Source organism: Strongylocentrotus purpuratus, unplaced genomic scaffold (assembly GCF_000002235.5).
Source record: "Strongylocentrotus purpuratus isolate Spur 01 unplaced genomic scaffold, Spur_5.0 spur5_scaffold_5, whole genome shotgun sequence".
NCBI lineage: Eukaryota > Metazoa > Echinodermata > Echinoidea > Camarodonta > Strongylocentrotidae > Strongylocentrotus > Strongylocentrotus purpuratus.
Genome location: NW_022145611.1, coordinates 26,974,976 through 26,984,511, shown reverse-complemented (window position 1 = coordinate 26,984,511; position 9,536 = coordinate 26,974,976).

The following is a 9,536-nucleotide window of genomic DNA, read 5'->3' as shown; positions in this document are numbered from 1 at the left end:
TGAAAGTTTCCAGAGATTGTAAGTTGTGCAGCTGATTTCTTCATCTTTTTTTTCCTTTTCTCATAAATGTGTGATTTGACATGAAGCAATTATTATTTACAGCCTTTTTTATTCAGTTTATGTGCATTTACCTAATATAAACTTGAGCCAGAGAGGTATCTGTAATTAATTGCTGTGTTTCCTGAATTTTTTGTTGTTGTCTTTTTCATGATATTTTTTGAGGGCTCTATTTTCAACAGTAGGAACATTAGATAATATATATTTTTGTATTTTAAAGAGTTATCTGTATTTCATTAATACATTCCAGTTGTATTTGTAATTGATGTATGTTGTTATATTCAAGTTTTAAGTGTGAAAATGGTGCCTTTTAATAAAAAAGAAACTTACATTTTTAAATAGATCTCTTTTTCCCCTCTATATTTTTGTAATTAATATAATAATGCATGTAATTTGCCTCAGTATGGGTGCTTGGTATGTAAACTTTCTTTCATATCGAACTTGATAAATGAGCATTAATTATCTTGTCATGATACAGAAACTTATTATGTGAATGCTAGTTCTGTGAATGTTTATTGATCGTTTAAAAAACAACTCCTTTATCTTCTTGCCATTCAACACATAGATCTAGCTTGTGCAACTGTGGTTATATTCAAGCTGAACTTGCCATGTTAGCATTATCTTGCATTATGGGTATTACTTGTACATGGATACAATAAACAACTCTTTAGCAGTACCGGTAGAAAGTTAATCATCATTGCTATCATGTGTGAAATTAATAACGATTAAGAATTTGTCATATCCTAGTATACATATTGTGTATTAATGTTAACATACATGTATACAATATTTCATGTTGGGTTATAAATTGGCAAAGCCTTCGAATAAGATTTATTATTTATTTTGTTTTTAACATTGTGAACAAAATTATAGGCCAATTTCATATATAAGGTAAATGTGTCCCAGTATTTAAACATGCAGGCAACAGTGATATCGTCCTTGTTTTCACGAAGTGACGGTAGTGAGGAAAATCGTAACGCAAAGTGAATGCAATTTTTTTTCACTACCGTCACTTCGTGAAAACAGCGACGATATGATGCAATATCTGCATAGGTGCTACAATATTTGAAATTGAATATTGTGAACAAAGTCCAAACAAAGCAAACACATGTACTTCTTGTAATGATAAGCATCAAGTGGGAGAATTTTGGGGGTACATGGGTGCATATTATGATAAGCTTACTGAGAACTAATTGTGTTGCTTGGATGTTAGAAAGCATTTTTTAAAACATGCTGTGATATATTTTATAGGTAAATTTCATTCTTATGTCATTGTTACTCAGGGTAAGATCGTTATTAAGGTAAATGAATTTTAGAAGTAAGAGAATTTATTTGGACCAAATTGAAAGTAAGATAACTTGTATCTTCTTTTTTTTAATGCTAAACAAATATGATACAGAATTGTTTCTATTCATTCCATTTTAAGTGGGACAACATTAAAACAATCATGAATGAACATACTATAGGATTTGATCATCTAAATTAATTTGTCTTGCATTCAAATTCGACGGTTTTAGTGCTGTCAGATATATCTTGGGTTTATATTCCTTTTTCTAGTTTTCAAATCTATGAATTTTTTGTTAGAATCTATGTATGTTTCATTCAAATTAACGAATAATGTGCTTCTTCCGCTTTTTTGTAATTCGATTTTGCGCAACACGATTTCTGACATCGCGAAGGTGTACTTTTAGCATTCAAATTCATTTGTAGCATTTAAGTTAGCACTTTGTGCACTTAAATTGATGGTCAATATACATTTCTCATTTATTAAACACTTTTTATAGCTTATTCTTTTTCTTTCAAGATTGTTATTTTTTCATCTGTATTTCATCATATTTTTTTTCTTGCATTTATACATTTGATATACTCTTAGATTTATCCGATATTCATCATCCTTTAACTTTGATTGTTAAGGAAAAAAAGAAGACTTGCATCTACGAACTTGATGGTCTCAATATGTTTGTAATTTTTCATGTAAGGAAGTTGTTCGTCTTGTGTTTTATCATAAATTTATCATAATTTCATTATGGAGGAAGGGTACAATATTGTGACTAGGGAAGGTCTTTTTGTATCCCCACCTTTCCGGGGTATATGAATATGTCCGTGCAGAAATGCCATTTCCCTTGATTTCGCGGCCCCTTCTTTACCTAATGTTGGACTACACCCATATGCATTGTCCTCAAAATTAATGAATGGAATAATAGAAAAAGACCCCAATGGCAAATCATGCATATAATTGCATTTTTTAAAACTGTAAACGTGTGCTGCATTCCCCCCCCCCCCCCAACATCCTAACTTGAATAAACATAATTCGAATACGAATGACAGGTGTTAATTTGAATGATAAAAATGACGCCTCGACAAATGACAACTAATTTGAATGCTAGTTGAGCAGTTTCTAAATTAAATGACAGATCTATGAAACCCTTCAACCAAAATCCTAAATTAAATGCCAAAACGGGGAAATTGAATGATATTTGGCATGGCAAAGCCGATCTGTGCTAACTTAAATGCAAAGTAAATGAATTTGAATGACAAACTCGCGAATTCCTATATTTGAAAATTCATGCTGTATTTTTATATTAAAAAATTCCTTACATGGACATAATACTTATTTACTCAAGTAATTCATTAACAGGGAATGATCAAAGTCAATTAAGTGTACGCAGGATATCATCGTTGCCTGATTCAGATCTGAACATATTCTTGTTACATGTGTTATGTAACTGATCACTTACCATCTTTGCCTATTGATAAGGGCTAATGACTTTTATACAAGATTTTTTTATATGAGTAAATTGACTTTCATCTATTTAAAATTTTGGTTACTCGGTACTAAAATAAAGACATTATCTTATTAATTCAAATGAAAAATAGTTGTGTGTGTTTATTTGCTAGTTGGTTTTTAGAACATGAACTTTGAGACGAACGGATTTCTTTTGTACGTTGAATCTTTAAAAGATGAATGTGTTTGTATCTGAAACAATTATATATATATTGTTTAAATACACATATACCTGTGTTTTGAGACCGGTCGTGATTATCAGACAGACATTCAGCGTTTCTTACCTCCATTCTTTGTTATATTTACCATCTAAATCATCACAACCCCATCCCCATCTTCATTCGCAGGTCCTTAGTAACATCATTACTCATCATTTCTATGATTGTCATTATAGTCATCATTTTTGCCTCCATCGTCATCATCATCATCATCATCATCATCATGACCTCCAATCATTATCAGCCACCCTCTTCATCATCATCATCATCATCATCATCATGGCCTCCAATCATTATCAGCCATCCTCTTTATCATCACCATGACCTCCAATCATTATCAGCCATCCTCTTCATCCTCATCATTATCATCGTCATCATCATCATCATGAACTCCAATCATTATCAGCCATCCTCTTCATCATCATCATCATCATCATCATGACCTCCAATCATTATCAGCCATCCTCTTCATCATCATCATCATCATCATGACCTCCAATCATTATCAGCCATCATCTTCATCATCATCATCATCATCATCATCATCATCATCATCATGACCTCCAATCATTATCAGCCATCCTCTTCTTCATCAACCTTTATCATCATCATCCTCATCATCATTATCAGCCATCCTCTTCATCATCATCATCATCATGACCTCCAATTATCATCATTACCACCATGACCTCCAATCATCATCATCATCATTACCACCATGACCTCCAATCATTATCAGCCATCCTCTTCATCATCATCATCATCATCATCATGACCTCCAATCATTATCAGCCACCCTCTTCATCATCATCATCATCATCATCATCATGGCCTCCAATCATTATCAGCCATCCTCTTTATCATCATCATCATCATCATCATCATCATCATGACCTCCAATCATCATCATTACCACCATGACCTCCAATCATCATCATCATCATTACCACCATGACCTCCAATCATTATCAGCCATCCTCTTCATCATCATCATCATCATCATCATCATGACCTCCAATCATTATCAGCCACCCTCTTCATCATCATCATCATCATCATCATCATAATGACCTCCAATCATTATCAGCCATCCTCTTCATCATCATCATGATCATGACCTCCAATCATCTTCAACCATCACCATCCTCCTCCTCCTCCTCCGCCTCCTCCTCCTCCTGTCCAATCAGATCTAGTATCCTCTTCATGCGCAGGTCATTATCACCCTCATCACTACTGTTATATCATTATCCCATCATCTCTATAAATCATTGACCCATTATGATCGTCACGCCTTTTCTCATTGCAAGTGACACATTTTAGGAAAAATTAAGTAAACATGAACGCTATTAAACTTCTTAATTTCAAGGATTTTCATTTATTTCCTCATCCGTATAGTATACACAACTTATTTTACATCTTAATACTTTGGTTTAAATAACTTTTGCACCATGTACAACGCATGTGAGAGAAAAATACAGCAAACTATACATGGGTGAGCTGGTAAATAATGTCTCGTTATAAAGTATTGTTGATCAACACAATTCTTACGAATTGATTTTGTGTGTGCGTGATATGTCGTTCAAGAGAGAAGGCTAACACTAAAGGTGATGGTTTATGTTGAGAGAAAAGATGAAGGAAGTAGAATTTAAAAAAAAGAGAGAAAGATAACTTTTAGTTGCCGGCTCGATAACCGAAAAGATGATGTTGTCGATGATGATGATTTGATTATCTATTTGAGACGGATAATACAAAGTTACTTACACAGCTAAATTAAAATGGAATATTAAATTCATTTTATTAATATCAAAGTGAAGATATATTTTTCATTTTGTATTATAGCCGTCTTATATGGTGGCCCTGAAGGGACATCGCGAATAGACTAAATCGTGAAAAATATGCGATAAAATTCACGATATCCTCAATTTTATCGCATATTTTTCACGAAGAAATTCACGAAATTGACGATATCGTGAACTTTATCGTGAACTTTTCACGATGAAATTGACGATATCGTGAATTTTATCGTGAAAAGTTCACGATATAAAGTTCACGATATCGCCAATTTTATCGTGTACTCTATCGTGTACTCTATCGTGTACTCTATCGTGTACTCTCCTGACGGGCGCTTTGTAAACAAAACCAGCCCTAGCTGGGGGAGACAGAGAGAAGGAAAAAAGGGAAAGGGAAAGAGAAGATAAAAGGAAAGAAAGAATAAGAAGAAGAAAAGAGGGAAACGGGGGGGGGGGCGAAGGGCTCTTGCCTCCTCCTCACTCCCCCCCCCCCCTCCCCGCCAAAAATAAATAAGGAGAGAGAGAAGGGAAAGGGAAAGGGAAAGAAAATATAAAAGGAAAGAAAGAAGAGGAAGAAGGAAAGAGGGAAACGGGGGAAGGGCGAAAGGCTCTTACCTCCCCCCCCCCCCCCCCGCCAAAAAAATAAATAAGAGAGAGAGAGAGAGAGAGAGAAGGGAAAGGGAAAGAAAGAAGAGGAATAAGAGGGAAACAGGGGAAGGGCGAAGGGCTCTTGCCTCCTCCCCCCCCCCCCCGCCAAAAATAAATAAGAGAGAGAAGGGAAAGGGAAAGAAAATATAAAAGGAAAGAAAGAAGAGGAATAAGAAGGAAAGAGGGAAAATAAGGAAGGGCGGAGGGCTCTTGCCTCCTCCCTCCCCACCCCCCGCCAAAAAAATAAATAAGAGATAGAGAGAGAAGGGAAAGGGAAAGGGAAAGAGAAGATAAAAGGAAAGAAAGAAGAGGAAGAAGAAGAAGAAAAGAGGGAAACGGGGGCGAAGGGCTCTTGCATCCCCCCGCCCAAAAAATAAATAAGAGAGAGAGAGAGAGAGAGAAGGGAAAGGGAAAGAGAATAAAAAAGGAAAGGAAGAAGAATAAGAAGAAAAGAGGGGCTCTTGCCTCCTCCCCCCCCCCCCCGCGCCAACAAATAAATAGGAGAGAGAGAGAGAGAGATAGAGAGAAGGGAAAGGGAAAGGGAAAGAAAATATAAAAGGAAAGAAAGAAGAAGAAGACGGAAAGAGGGAAACGGGGGAAGGGCGAAAGGCTCTTACCTCCCCCTCCCCCCTCCCGCCATAAAGGGAAAGAGAAGGGAGAGGGAAAGAAAATATAAAAGGAAAGAAAGAAGAGGAAAAAGAATAAGAAAAGAGGGAAACAGGGGCGAAGGGCTCTTGCCTCCTTTCTTTTCTTTCTTTTCCTTTCTTTCCTATTCTCCCTCTTTTTCGTTTTTCTCTTTCTTTCTTCTCTTTCCCTTATCTTCTCTCTCTCTCTCTCTCTCTCTTATTTATTTTTTGGCGGGGGGCGGGGGACGAGGCAAAAGCCCTTTGCCCCCGTTTCCCTCTTTTATTCTTCTTCCTCTTCTCTCTTTACTTTTATCTTCTCTTTCCCTTTCCCTTTCCCTTCTTTCTCTCTCTCTCTCTCTGATTTATTTTTTGGCGGGGGGGGGGAGGGGGGGCAAGAGTCCTTCGCCCTTCCCCCGTTTTCCTCTTTTCTTCTTCTTCCTCTTCTTTCTTTCCTTTTATCTTCTCTTTCCCTTCCTTTTCCCTTCTCTCTCTCTCTCTGATTTATTTTTTGGCGGGGAGGGGGGGGGGGGGAGTGAGGAGGAGGCAAGAGCCCTTCGCCCCCCACCCCCCGTTTCCCTCTTTTCTTCTTATTATTCTTTCTTTCCTTTTATCTTCTCTTTCCCTTTCCCTTTTCTCCTTCTCTCTGTCTCCCCCAGCTAGGGCTGGTTTTGTTTACGAAGCGCCCGTCAGGAGAGTACACGATAGAGTACACGATAGAGTACACGATAAAATTCACGATATCGTCAATTTCATCGTGAAAAGTTCACGATAAAGTTCACGATATCGTCAATTTCGTGAATTTCTTCGTGAAAAATATGCGATAAAATTGACGATATCGTGAATTTTATCGCATATTTTTCACGATTTAGTCTATTCGCGATGTCCCTTCAGTATGGTGGCCCTGAAGGGACATCGCGAATAGACTAAATCGTGAAAAATATGCGATAAAATTCACGATATCGTCAATTTTATCGCATATTTTTCACGAAGAAATTCACGAAATTGACGATATCGTGAACTTTATCGTGAACTTTTCACGATGAAATTGACGATATCGTGAATTTTATCGTGAAAAGTTCACGATATAAAGTTCACGATATCGTCAATTTTATCGTATACTCTATCGTGTACTCTATCGTGTACTCTCCTGACGGGCGCTTCGTAAACAAAACCAGCCCTAGCTGGGGGAGACAGAGTGAAGGAAAAAAGGGAAAGGGAAAGAGAAGATAAAAGGAAAGAAAGAATAATAAGAAGAAAAGAGGGAAACGGGGGGGGGGGGCGAAGGGCTCTTGCCTCCTCCTCACTCCCCCCTCCCCCCTCCCCGCCAAAAAATAAATCAGAGAGAGAGAGAAGGGAAAGGGAAAGGGAAAGAGAAGATAAAAGGAAAGAAAGAAGAGGAAGAAGAAGAAAAGAGGGAAACGGGGGGGGGGGGCGACGGGCTCTTGCCTCCTCCTCACTCCCCCCCCCCCCCCGCCAAAAAATAAATCAGAGAGAGAGAGAGAAGGGAAAGGGAAAGGGAAAGAGAAGATAAAAGGAAAGAAAGAAGAGGAAGAAGAAGAAAAGAGGGGAACGGGGTAAAGGACTTTTGCCTCGTCCCCCCGTCCCCCGCCAAAAAATAAATAAGAGAGAGAGAGAAGGAAAGGGAAAGAGAAGAAAGAAAGAGAAAAACGAAAAAGAGGGAGAATAGGAAAGAAAGGAAAAGAAAGAAAAGAAAGGAGGCAAGAGCCCTTCGCCCCTGTTTCCCTCTTTTCTTATTCTTTTTCCTCTTCTTTCTTTCCTTTTATATTTTCTTTCCCTCTCCCTTCTCTTTCCCTTTATGGCGGGAGGGGGGAGGGGGAGGTAAGAGCCTTTCGCCCTTCCCCCGTTTCCCTCTTTCCGTCTTCTTCTTCTTTCTTTCCTTTTATATTTTCTTTCCCTTTCCCTTTCCCTTCTCTCTATATCTCTCTCTCTCTCTCTCTCCTATTTATTTTTTGGGCGGGGGGATGCAAGAGCCCTTCGCCCCCGTTTCCCTCTTTTCTTCTTCTTCTTCCTCTTCTTTCTTTCCTTTTATCTTCTCTTTCCCTTTCCCTTTCCCTTCTCTCTCTATCTCTTATTTATTTTTTTGGCGGGGGGTGGGGAGGGAGGAGGCAAGAGCCCTTCGCCCTTCCCCCGTTTCCCTCTTTCCTTCTTATTCCTCTTCTTTCTTTCCTTTTATATTTTCTTTCCCTTTCCCTTCTCTCTCTTATTTATTTTTGGCGGGGGGGGGGGAGGAGGCAAGAGCCCTTCGCCCTTCCCCTGTTTCCCTCTTATTCCTCTTCTTTCTTTCCCTTTCCCTTCTCTCTCTCTCTCTCTCTCTCTCTTATTTATTTTTTTTGGCGGGGGGGGGGGGGAGTGAGGAGGAGGCAAGAGCCCTTCGCCCCCCCCCCCCCGTTTCCCTCTTTTCTTCTTATTATTCTTTCTTTCCTTTTATCTTCTCTTTCCATTTCCCTTTTTTCCTTCTCTCTGTCTCCCCCAGCTAGGGCTGGTTTTGTTTACGAAGCGCCCGTCAGGAGAGTACACGATAGAGTACACGATAGAGTACACGATAAAATTGACGATATCGTGAACTTTATATCGTGAACTTTTCACGATAAAATTCACGATATCGTCAATTTCATCGTGAAAAGTTCACGATAAAGTTCACGATATCGTCAATTTCGTGAATTTCTTCGTGAAAAATATGCGATAAAATTGACGATATCGTGAATTTTATCGCATATTTTTCACGATTTAGTCTATTCGCGATGTCCCTTCAGGGCCACCATACTTCAGGGCCACCATAGTCTTACTACAAACAAAAAAACTTATCCTTTCATGAATGTAACGATAGATTGGTTTAATATACATATGCGACTCATTTTTTTCGGTAGATGTACGTAAAACCTTACAAACGAATTAGTATGAATGTTTCGGCATTTTTATTTTGGTATTTCTATATTTATGTTATTTTCTCCCTTTTCTTAATTACAAGCCCTCAATAAACTTGGCATCTAACTTACGCCACTATATTATTCTATATTAACACTAAGGATTACTCAGTAAGGGGAAATTCAGAAAATGAATCGATGAAACGAACAGAAATATATTGAACAAAATATGAAATGGAATACTATACACAGAGAAAAAGAAGTAAAGGGCATTAAAAGAAATGGGCAGGGAGAATGATTGGGGTTTAATTTTTTCCATCGTAAGAGTTGTTGGTACATATGTCAGTTAAGTAGGGGTGCCGTGCAAGAGATAAAAGGAGAACTTAATATTTTCGGCAATTACCGTCTGCCATAGTCATCGACACGCAAGAGTGGAAGGGCGTTTTTTTTTTTGGGGGGGGGGACAGGGTCATTTAACATAATCCGGGAGGGATGCAGAATTTCACTTTAAAGGCACACTGCCATAC